General features: G+C 43.1%; 1 pseudogene; it reads right to left on the minus strand.

Annotated features, from left to right (window-relative positions):
• Positions 1-11181: 11181 nt before the first annotated feature.
• Positions 11182-11984, minus strand: LOC125113247 (40S ribosomal protein S2-like; annotated as a pseudogene).
• Between the last annotated feature and the right edge of the window lie 241 nt (positions 11985-12225).

Raw genomic sequence — 12225 nt, forward strand, 5'->3', positions numbered from 1 at the left:
TTAGTGTGGTTATATATTCAGCCAGTTGGTTACATGGTGGAGTGGTGCTGTAAAGCCAGGCTTTTACTATAGTTCTGTGAACTACCATTTGATTACTCTGTGGCAGGATATGTAGTGACTTGTCTAAATGCAACTGTTTTATTGTTTTTTTTCTTTGCTATATTAAAAAGATGGAATACAAACATTTCTACTCACCTTCTAGAAAATCTGAAGTTTGACATCTCCCTGCCCTCCAAGAAAATGAAGCTAGAGTTTATTGGTTGCTAACAATTCAGGCTCCAAAGGTGCTGAACCCAGTAATGGGTCATCCACTCTTGTAAGAACAAAGGAAAACAGGATCTCAAGAGAGTTGAAGTTCTTCTAAGAGAAAAAGAGTGATACCTCCAGAATGAGAGTAAGTCAGGCAGCAGCATGTTGGAAGGAGGAGATGAATAAGAAGAGTCATAGGAATTAGATTCTCGACTCCAAAAGTCTGCCTCACCTAAGACAACCCCGAGAGCCTGGGTGAAATGCTAGTGCAGAAGTGGTCAACAGCATCACCCTGAAGCCAGCCTGCCTTGGAACAAACCCCACTTCCACTATTTAATAGCTTTGTGATCTTTGATAGGGGACTTAACCTCTGTTAAATGGTGATAATATCAATTTCTACCTTGTAAGGTTCTGAGGAGTCAATGAACTGATATGCTAAGCCATTTGAACGGTTCCTGGCCCAGAGTATGTGCTCAGTAATTGTCAGTCATTGTTTATACAATATTTGCAAGCTCTGGAGTTGGGTGGAGCTATGTTACCAAATGCCCCAAACAAAGCTTTTGCATGGCCAGCACCCACACCTTGTGCTTGTGCCAGCAGATCCTCCTACTGGGCTCAGAAATTGTTTATTCCTCAAGAATGGCAGTGGGAGTTTTTCCTCTACTCTCTAGGTTCTTGGCTAAGACCCCTTATAATAAAAGATAGGTGAACAGGAGAAAAACAAACACAACTTTAATAACATGTGTACCTCCTGTATACATGGGAGATAACCAGAAAAATTGAGCCAAATGACCAAAACTGAGCCAAAATGACCCAAAACCCCCAGCTAAGTACCATCTCCAGCTAAAGACAAAAGATGTTGGGAGTGAGGCCCATTATGGGAGATAAGTCATCAAAGTACAGTAAAAAGACTATGGTTGTACTGTGGCTTTGAGTTCATGCCATCTCCATTGATAACAGTTTCTTGAGTTTTGGTCAGCCTCCTCTTCCTGGTAGCGCAAGGAAAACACTTAGAAATGGAGAGTTCCCTTATGCATGCAAATATCTTTTAGAAAAGAGACCTTACTCACTTTCATAGTTCCTTTGTCTGCTCTTTCTTAAAAGAAACGATCAGCCTAAAATAATCTTTATGTTAAAATGGCATATTTTGGGGGTAACAAATTCTGCTCCCTCTCAGATCCAACAGTGCACCTGTGGTCTCTCAGCAAGAAAAACTCTGTTCTGCCCTTTTCAAATATCATATGAACCACTGTAACCCTAAGGTCAGGAAGCTAGTAAAGTCAGAACCAAAATGCCTAACAACTGGAACCCCAGTTCTTCATCCTTCTGCCCCCCACTTATCTCTATTTTACTCAATTCCCTCACCTGTAAAATAAAACCTCCTAAGAACATTATGAGTATTAACTGAGATAAAAATGAAAAGTGGCTAGCACTGGGGCAAAGTGGGTTAAGGATCCAGCATTGCCACAGCTGTGGTGTATGTCACAGCTATGGCTCACATTCAACCCCCAGCCTGGGAATTTCCATATGCCATAGGTGCAGTCAAAAAAAAAAAAAAATAAGTAGCTAGCACAGTGCCCGACACATAGTAGGTCATTTAAAAGATTTATCTACTTCCTTCTTTCCTTAATCTAAAGACAGCCCTTACTAAACACTGTTAAGGGACTAATGATTTAAAGTAAAAAGTCTAATGGAAACAGGAATAGGTTCCAGTATTAAGACACCACTGCCTATGGAGTTCCTATCACACCTCAGTGGTAACAAACCCGAATAGTATTCATGAGGACACGAATTCAATCCCTGGGCTCACTTAGTGGGTTAAGGATCCAGCCTTGGCATGAGCTGTGGTGTAGGCCAGTGGCTATAGCTCTGATTTGACCCCTAGCCTGGGAACTTCCACATGCTGCGGGTTTGGCCCTTAAAAAAAAAAAAAAAAAAAAAAAGACAAAAAGGCACCGCTACCTACCATATCTACTGATTTATCCCCATCCCAAATGTTTGTTTCCTTCTCCAAACATTTGTTTCTCATGATGTTGATAAGTCAGAAAGCATGACTTCAGTGCAGGAATAAAATGAGGATGATAATAGCAATGATCATCAATATACCTAACTTCAGATATGTAAGAAAATTGTCTTCTGTCTCTTTAGTATAAATGTCTACATTTTTCTCTCTAGGTCCCTAGAAAACTTAATCATAATTTATTCCTGTGTGTTAGGAGGCGATCAGCCTTGCTGCAGCCATTAAATCTATTTAAGCCCATATAGACATTCTGGAGGTCCTTTTTCATCGTTAAATGAGCACCTATGTGGTGTTGCCAGAAGTGGAGATAAAGGCACTTTGCAGAAAAAAGAGAAAAGGCCCTAGCATAAAAATTAATCCAATTTAACATATTAGTGGATAGAGACCCACAATCTGTTTACTATACCCCCTGAGAGGGAGCATGAGGAATGTACAGAGGAGAACTGCTGGAGGGGCCCTCTGTTTAAAAACCAATACACTGGAAGCCAAGGCTCACTTGAAGGACCCATTATGATGCTGCACCTAACTCTCCTCAGGACAGCTAATTCCTCACACCAATCAGTCCATCGCTAGAAGTGCTGAGGAGGAAAAAAAAAAATCCCTGCTGCACACTTTCCTGTCCTTCCCCAAATTCTAAATCTTCACAGAAATAATTTGCAAGTGCAGACATCTCTGAGATTGGATGAATTTATCCCTCCCACCTCCCTTTGTTCCTTCAAACTTAGAAGAATGCTCCAAGCAGGCAGGAAATGTGACCCAGTAGTGTAGTGGCACTTTTGTGTCTTGTTTCAGGAAGATGAGTCATTCTGATCCTCCTCCAGCTGAACTCACACGTTCCATCTTTGAAGAGGATTTTAAACAGTCCTGGCTTATTTGGAGCCCTTCATTCTCAAGACCAGTTTAGAAACAGCCCTCAGGCTCTAGAGTCAGTAAAACGGCTCGGTGGTATCCCCTGTGCTCTGAGTGTTTATCTCCAGGAATCAGGACATGCTAGTGATATCTTCATATCATGGCTTTTTAGGCAGGGTTCCTTGTTGCCAACCAGTAATCTCAATCCTGATCTAGGCTCATTTTAAGAATCTATCTCAATGGTCACATGTCAGTTAATAGAGTGGATACACTTTATGCACATAGCCTTCAGATTAGTTCCACTTTGTCCCTTTAAGAATAAAATGTCATTGAAAGTATTTTTAAAGAAATAAATGGGAGATGTGCAGATAGTTCACACAATTTACCTATTTAGGTAGCTGGATTTTACCTAAATGAACCCAGACATAGAAAATTTATTTATGTTAACTGACAATAACAATCATTCATCTACCATCTTAATGAAATAGGATTTAAGGCTAGGAAAGTCACAGATGATTAAAGCAGGGGGGGGGGTTAATTTTAATTATTCATTTTTAAGGTTTTATTGAAGCATAGTTGATTTACAATGTTGTGATAATTTCAGCTATACAGAAAAGAGATTCCATTGTACGTATCCATTCTTTTTTCAGATTCTTTTCCCATATAGGTTATCAGAGTATATTGGGTACTTCCATGCTCTCTTGAATTCAGAGTGACACCAAAAGCACAAACATGCTCAAAGCTGCCACTAGATAATATGGAAAATGTTGGCACATTCCTGTCCCAACTCTAAGCAGAGGCGAAAAAATGAGCCCAGAATTTGTTGAGCTGAATAGTGATTGTACCTGCCACCTCGCTGGGTGCTATGTGTTTCACAAACACAGACACAGGGGGCTGGGGCCCTCCATGTGCCCAGGGCACATCCAACAGCAGAGTGAGAGCATCTTGTTGGGTGGTACTTGGAAATAGGGACTGTCCTACAGGTGAGTCTTCAAAAGTGGCTTCCGGAGTTCCCGTCATGGCGAAGTGGTTAACGAATCCAACTGGGAACCATGAGGTTGTGGGTTCGATCCCTGGCCTTGCTCAGTGGGTTAAGAATCCAGCGTTGCCCTGAGCTGTGGTGTAGATCACAGATGTGGCTTGGATTCCGTGTTGCTGTGGCTCTGGTGTAGGCTGGTGGCTACAGCTCCGATTCGACCCCTAGCCTGGAAACTTCCATATGCCACGGGAGCGGCCCTAGAAATGGTAAAAAGACAAAAAAAAAAAAGTGGCTTCCATTTCATCCTTGCGGTTATGGAAGTCGAAGTGAGTTTCTTCCATCCATGGCATAAAGTCAAGCGAAAAATAATCACCATCTCTCTTGCCAACCTGGTCCCCTTGATGGGGGCAGATTTTGAAGGCAGAGGGAAAGTTCACTTTGTTCTTTGCCTCAGCAGCAAACCAGCCTCTCCTTCACTGTTGGAGTGAAGCTTTGGGATGCCTACCCCTGCCGTGGCAGGTGCAAGACCACCAAACACCCCAACACACAAACAGCTCATGTAGGAATGAGTCAAGTCATTATATGTAATATTATAACAGAATATGTTTTAGAATATTACATATTGCATAGTATACATTATTATATGTGTATTATAATATATGTATAACATATAATAGACAATATTTATTACATACATGTAATATATATGTATATCATAATATATGATGTAAGTTATTATCTAACATTACATATTACATAATATTATCTATTGCATCTGATTATATGACTAGATGAATGATTCTATTCTTTAAATACACAAGATAAATTTTATCTTTTTAGAAAATTCCCACACATTATCCTTCATAAATGAACAGGATGGAAAAAGTCACAATCAGGAAGGAAAGGAGAACGTACACAAATAATTTCTTCTGAATCATCTATCTTGCTCCATTTCTCTTCCCCCACCCTCCCCTAGTTTGTTGTTGCCAGGGAGGAAACATGAACTCTGAAGCAAGAACAAAAGGAACCCAGAAACATATATTTATGTAAACTTGTATTGATTCCACTAGGAAGGAACCCCACAGCTTTCAAGGTCTGAGTCACAAATCATGATGCTCAGAAATGCTGATGTGCTGGGAATACGCGAGTCCTTTTGCTTGTTACCATGGGCCAGGCCGGTGGCCGAGCTAGGGGTTAAGCTGAAAAGCATTAAATATAGTTTCAAGCCTCCATTTATCAGGTTATAATCTGGGACACAGAGGACTGAGTGGCCATGAGTGTGGGTTGTACACTCAGCTCCACGTGTAACGGCTGACAGACCCACATTTGGGAAAATCAGAGTGGGGGTGGGGGTCGAATGACCTTTCCAAACAGAAGAAAACTCTCTTCTTCCCAAGATGACCCAAAATGTTCTAATTATTGGTTATTCCCTCTGGTTGGTGACACAGCCAACAAGCACGTAGAGTTCAGTGAACCCACAAGTGCACAGCTGTTATCTTTGACTGGTGGCCAAAGAAAAAATTGGAACAGAATTTACCCAGACAAGTGTAAAGACTTCTGTTTAAAGCAGCTATTTTCTAAGCCAGATAAACAGCTTTGACATGGAGAAGAAATGAATTCTTTTCTAGAATGTCTGAATCAAAGTGAGGTCAACATCTCGAAGACAAGATGTTAACACAGATTACCCACACAGGCTGCACACATCTCCCAAAGAATGAGGCCGCCTCCTGGCCTCCAGGCAGCCTGTCCTTCTCTACCTGTTTCATCAAGTTGTCTTTGTGTTTGCAAACAGCTTTCTGCATTGGGGAAATGTAGCTATGTTTATTTAGCTCCTTCATGATCTAAAACATCAAAGAACTGTGCTGGAAGCTTCCTCAAGCCTGCAGTTGCATAGGCGAGTGGTCTTTTTGTCTGGTAGCTAGAGAGGCTCTTAACTGGCAGTCTGAGGGCAGAAAGCAACAGAAGAGTTTCACTTCAGGCTTGAGTCAGTGATTCTGTCCCTTGAATTGCCACCGAGAAATGACATTAACAAATACCTCACTTTTTTTATAGGAAGCAAAGGGACTGGTAAGAAATAGCTGGTAAAAGGAGAAGCAGGGGGGAAAAAAAACCCTCCCTGTTCTTTACACAAACACTGTGTGCCTGTACTAATCTAGCAATCCATCTTGCAATCACCAAGCAGTACTGGGCAAGGAAGCAATTCACGCAGCAACAGTGCTCCTCAGAGCTTTTCAGTGCTTGATGCCTATTGCGGCTGCTTATATTGTACCAGCAGGTGGGTATAAAATAGCAGATTCTGAGACTACAGAAGCAGTGTCCCAGGGTAGAAGAGGAGATGATTTTTTTTCCAGTAGAGTGAATATGCATATCAATGTACCTGAATGGAGAGCTGGGTCCTGGTGAGCTGTCATCAGCAGCCAATCTGTCTGTGCTTCCATCTCAAGTGGTCTGTTTCAGCTATAACGAGGCTTCTGCAGCAAGGGTTTGAAAAGCCGGCTTCTCTTGATTCCAACAGGGTTTCGGACCACGTCTGCAGTGCAGGCAGCCCCCAGCCTACTCACAACTTTCATTCATTCCCAGACTCTCCCAGCATGCTTTCCTCGCAGCAATAGGAAAATGGCACCATCTTCGAAGGCCTTTAAGCACCACGCACCCAGACGTGAAAAGGAACTAGCAGGCATCTTGGCCTGTTCTAAAACGCTCGTGAAGGCAGTCAGCTGCATAATTGATGTCAACTTCATACCCAGTGGGCAGGGATGGTTATCAGAAGTCCATCGAACAAATGGATGGGATGTTTCAAACCTATGAGTGTCCAGCTTCTCCACAAATAACAAGAAGTGACAGCTGTAGTCATGCCTAGCAGAAGTGGTTTTAAAATGTGAAATGGGTTTTAAAAGCAGTGCCGCCTTCGTATTGGGTGTGAATGAGGCTTAGTATGAAATACCGTAGGAAGGCCAGTCCCTGTCAAAGTGGAGACCCCTTCTTTTTTCTGTGTATGACAACTAGATGCCTCTAGATAATGCTGGAGAGGATGAAGATGTGTGGGCAGCAGATGGGTGGGTGGCCAAGGCTGTGTAAGGCAGTGCTCCAAGAAGGCATCTCAGCCAACTTCAGAAGCAGCCCATTCAGACTAATCCTTGTAACAGTTCCAGACCTGTTGTTCCTCTGGTAATTCATTTACAGACAACTGATTCTTGAAGTCAGCAAGAGACATTGTGCCTCCACTTTCCTATCCACCCCTGCACTGCACGTTTCCTTTTGCCAGTTTTCTGGTTTTTTAACCCCTCTTCCACAAGACTCATAGCTTTCTTGTAATTCTCTTAATGCTGGGGTTGGCACACTTGATCATAAATAGGTTAAAAGTAAAAAGGGCAGATCATAAATAGGTTAAAAGTTTGCAAGCCAGGAGGAGTTCCCTGGTGGCATAGTGGGTAAAGATCCTGCATGGCTCCGGTCATTGCTGCAGTGCATGTTCGATTCCTGGACCAGGAACTTTTGCGTGTAACAAAAAAAAAGAAAGAAAGAAAAAGAAAAATGAACTAAAAGTGTTCAAGACATATAGTCTCAGTCACAGCTACTTAATTCTGTTATTGTAGCAGGAGGCCAGGCAGCCACAGGCCAAAAAAACAAATAAATAGCTGTGACTGGGTTCCAATAAAATTTTATTTTAAAAATCATTTGGGGGCCAGACTTAGCCCACGGTCATAGTTTGCAGACCCTGTTCTCTAAGACACCATACATTTTATTATTATTATTAAACTATAGTTGATTTACAATGTTCTATTAATTTCTGCTATATAGCAAAGTGACCCAGTCATATATATACGTACATTCTTTTACTCATATTATCTTCTATCACGTTCTGTTACAAGTGATTGGATATAGTTCCCTGTGCTGTACACCAGGACCTCATTTCTTATCCACTCTAAATATAATCATTTGCATCTACTAACCCCAAACTCCTAGTCTATCCCACTCCCTCCCCCTTCCCCTTGGCAACCACACATTTGTGTCTGTTCTCCATGTAAAACACCATATCGTGAACAAAGTCAACCCTGGGAAATACTGTGAATTTTCAATTGCTCTCCCACATTTTGATAACCTTCCATGGTAGACTGTCAGAGTCATGCCCCTCCTGCACCCCCAATCTGTTCATGCCTTCCACTCACCATGCCTCTGGGCAATCTCCTCCCATATTGACTGTTATGAGCTGAATCATTTCTCTCCAAAATACAGATGCTAAAGTCCCAACTGCTAGTAACTAAAATGTAACCATATTTGGAGATAAGGCCTTTAGAGAGGTGATTATGTTAAAACAGTTGCTTTAGGGTAGTGCCCTCATTCAAATTGGTCAATGTCCTTATAAGGAGAGACACCAGGGAGGCACATCCAAAGAAAAGACCATGTGAAGAGACAGCAAAAGAGTGGCCATCTACAAGCTGATGAGAGAGGCCTCAGAAGAAACCAAGCCTGCCGACATTTCGATCTTAAATGTTCTTGCACCGAAACTGTGAAAAAGCTACATTTCTGTGTTGACAGCACACAGTGTATGGTGTTTTGTGAAGGCAGGCTGAGCAAACGAACATACCAACACATGGCTTGCTTGGCCCAGTGGGGCTTGCTTGGCCCAGTGGGGCAGGAGCAAATACAACACAAGCAGAGACTGGAAAAGTGTCTCTTGCTGCTCTCGAGATCCTTGCCAGCAACCCTGTGAACCACTCTGGGTTAATCTGCTGGATGGTAAGAAGCATATGGCCAGTCTTCTCATCACCCCAGCTGGCAAGTCAACCCAAGAGGCAGCTGCCTCGCTGACCAGCAGCTGTCTGTGAATGCAGGAGAACCCAGCTGAGTTCAGAAACAAACAGCTGGCCCGTCCTAACTGCTGACCCACAGGCAACTGTTAGTGTTTTACGCCACCAAATCTCAGGTAGTTTGTAACATAGGATAGATACCTGCTCTGCCTCCACCAATTTCCATGTCTTCTCCACCCCAATGCTCAGACCAATCCCCTTGCCTCCAGCTTACCTGGGCCACTTCAAAGCTGCACGCCCTACCTCTCCAACACCCTAGTAGTTCAGCCCTTACTCATCCACCCAGAACACAGCTCTCTGCTAGGTGGATGTATTCATCTTCTGTTGCGGTGATACAAATTACCACGAATTTAGCAGCTTACAACCACACACCCTGATTATCTCACAGCTCTGTATGTTGGAAGTTTGAGGGGGTTTTTTCTTTTCTTTGTTTGATTTTTTATATTTTTGTTTGTTTGTTTGTTTTAGGGCCACAATAGTGGCATATGGAAGTTGCCAGGCTAGGGGTTGAATTGGAGCTGCAGCTGCCGGCCTACACCACAGCCACAGCAATGCAGGATCTAAGCCACATTTGCAACCTATAGCACAGCTTACAGTTTACGACAATGCTGGGTCCTTAACTCACAGAACAAGGCCAGGGATCATATCCGAATCCTTATGGATACTAGTTGGGTTCTTAACCCACTGAGCCACAAAAGCAACTCCTATGGGTCAGAAGTTTGGCATGGGTCTCCAGATGAACATTTAGGTGTCATGTGGCCTGTGCTCCCTTATTGGAGCCTCTAGGGGAGACATTTTTCCTTCATTCAGATTGTTGGCAGAATTTGGTTCCTTATTGCTGTAGGACTGACATCCCTGTTTGCTTGCTGGCTGTCAACTAAGTGCCTTTACTGACCTCTAGAAGTCACCTACATGTCTTAGCACCTGCTTCCCTTCCTGCATTTTCAAAGCCAACAAGATGGGTCAAGTTCCTCTCATTCTTAGACTCTCTCCCACATCTCATCCATCACATTTCTCTGACTCCAGTTAGAAAATTTTTTCTGCTTTTTTTTAGCAATCATGGGATTAGATTAGGTCCACACTGATAATTCAGGATAATCTCCCCATTCTCAGAGTCCAGAACTGTGATCACATCTGCAATCACATTGCAGAAATTTCTTTTGCCACATAACATAGGTTTTCACAGGTTCAAAGGTTTGGGATGTGGACATCTTGGAAGAAGGCGGGGTCTGTTAGACTGCCTCCCGTGGTTAGCATCTTGTGGCAATGAATTCAGAGCCTGTCGTTCTTACCAGCTCTCATTTACAATGGGAGTTTTTGAAAGGCTAGCTTCCAACTCTTAATGTGGCCAGCTTTCCACCATCACCACCATCACAGCCACACCAGTGCTTCTATGACATTACGATTGCCACTCTTATTTACTGCAGTCATCACCCAGATTTATGCTCTATCTACACAGCTCTTACTCATACTTAATTATAAATTAGGATATGTCAGCCATGATTCCCCGAATACGAGGTTTCTAAGAATGGTGTCTGGATTCCCTTATGTCATTGTCTTGCACAAATGAGCTCTAACAGGTAGTTGTTTTTTGTTTGTTTGTTTTTTGGGGTTTTTTTTGTTTTTTTGTTTGTTTGTTTGTTTTGCCAACTGCTTCAAGCTCTACTAAGCTTCCATCTAAGACTGTGTACAGGAGAAAATGCCAGTTCTATAGGCAATGTCACAAGTTCCTACCTCTCTCTCCTTAGAATTTTGCAAACCAGTTTATTGCAGTCAGTTAAAGCTACCAGGACCCATTCTAAATCAGTTAGGATGACTTCAGCTGCGAGTAAAAGAAACCCTGATTTAAACTGGCATACACAATATGAAAAATTACTATTTCACATTACAAGAAGCGCAGATACAGATCAGACTTCAGGGTTAGTTAATTCTGTGGCTCAGAAAAATAATCAAGGTCTAAATTTTGTTCTCTCTCCCTCTCTCCACCCTGCCATTCTCAGTGTCATCAAGCTGGTAGCAAGGTGTCTGCTGCTCTTCCTGGCATCGCATCCAATTATAATAACATCCAGAAGAAGATGGGAGATTGGCTCTTCCTGTGTCTCTGTCTTTGTTGTGAGGAAACATTTTCCTACAAGTTCCCCAGTAGACTTCCTCTCTGATTTCATTAGCGGAACTGACCTCCTTTTAAAACAGGACAAGGGTAGGAGAACATGTCACTTCATCAAGCCCTTTTTTTCCTTCAGTTTCATTCACTTTACTTTTCTCATAAAAAGCTATGTGGTGGCCACATCTGGAGCCTGTGTCCTCTGCACAGAAACCCTGGTGTGGGTCTTTCCAAGATGGTCAGTGAAATTCTGATAAGGAGTCTTGGTGAACACTGTCTCTTTCTGGAGATCAGATGTGAGATAACTGTAGATCTTGGAAATGGCATCGAAAGTGTCCTTGGCAAAGTTGCCTAGGGTGGCAGTGCAGCCCCTGGCAGAGGTGCAGCAGTCATCAATTCTGGCCATCTTCAGTATCTTCTTGGGAACAAAGGCTGAGCTAATGCCAGTGCCCTTGGGAGCAGGGATGAGGCCACACACCTGGAACCACAGAGGGCAGTCACCTCACAATGGGCGGTATGGGGCTTGCCCATCTTGTTCCCTGTGGCCTCACCACACAGGGACAGTGGAGAGCTCGCCCATAATGGTGGTCACACAGACATAATGATGGTCACACAGATGGCAGTGGCCACCTCCTTAGAGCACTGGATACCCAAACTGACATGTCACCAGCATGGTGACAAATGCCTTGAATGTGGTCTACTGGCCAGCATGGGTCTGTTTTTGCCCAGGCACAATCTTCAAAACCGCATCCCCATGAAATGTGCCCCCAGGAAAAAGTAAATGATCTCAGGCACCTTGATGGGCAGAGAGAAGTGATAGATTTCCTCCAGGGACTTGATCTTCCTGTCTTTGATGAGGCAGCCCAGCTTGGTGACAGAGAGGCACTCATTGTCCTGGTCTTGCTTTGGCAAGTTCCATGACCTTGCCCCCCCACCCCCGACTCCAGCCAGACTATGCTTCAGAAGCACCATTTGGTGTTTTTATGAAGAAACCATCAAGCTCTTCCTTGATCACCCTTTTAAATTAGCAACCCTCCCCCACACCACATCCTACATCCCCTGCCATCCCTGTTGAGGCCTTGTTTTCTTCCTGAGTTTTCATAACCAGGTGTTTTGCATTTTCATTTGTACATTTTCTTTAAGCGTATACTACAATGTCAACTTCACTGTGTTAGGTGGGGATTTGGAATTGTTTACTTACCTAAAACAAGGC

The sequence above is a fragment of the Phacochoerus africanus genome, chromosome 13, assembly GCF_016906955.1.
Source record: "Phacochoerus africanus isolate WHEZ1 chromosome 13, ROS_Pafr_v1, whole genome shotgun sequence".
NCBI lineage: Eukaryota > Metazoa > Chordata > Mammalia > Artiodactyla > Suidae > Phacochoerus > Phacochoerus africanus.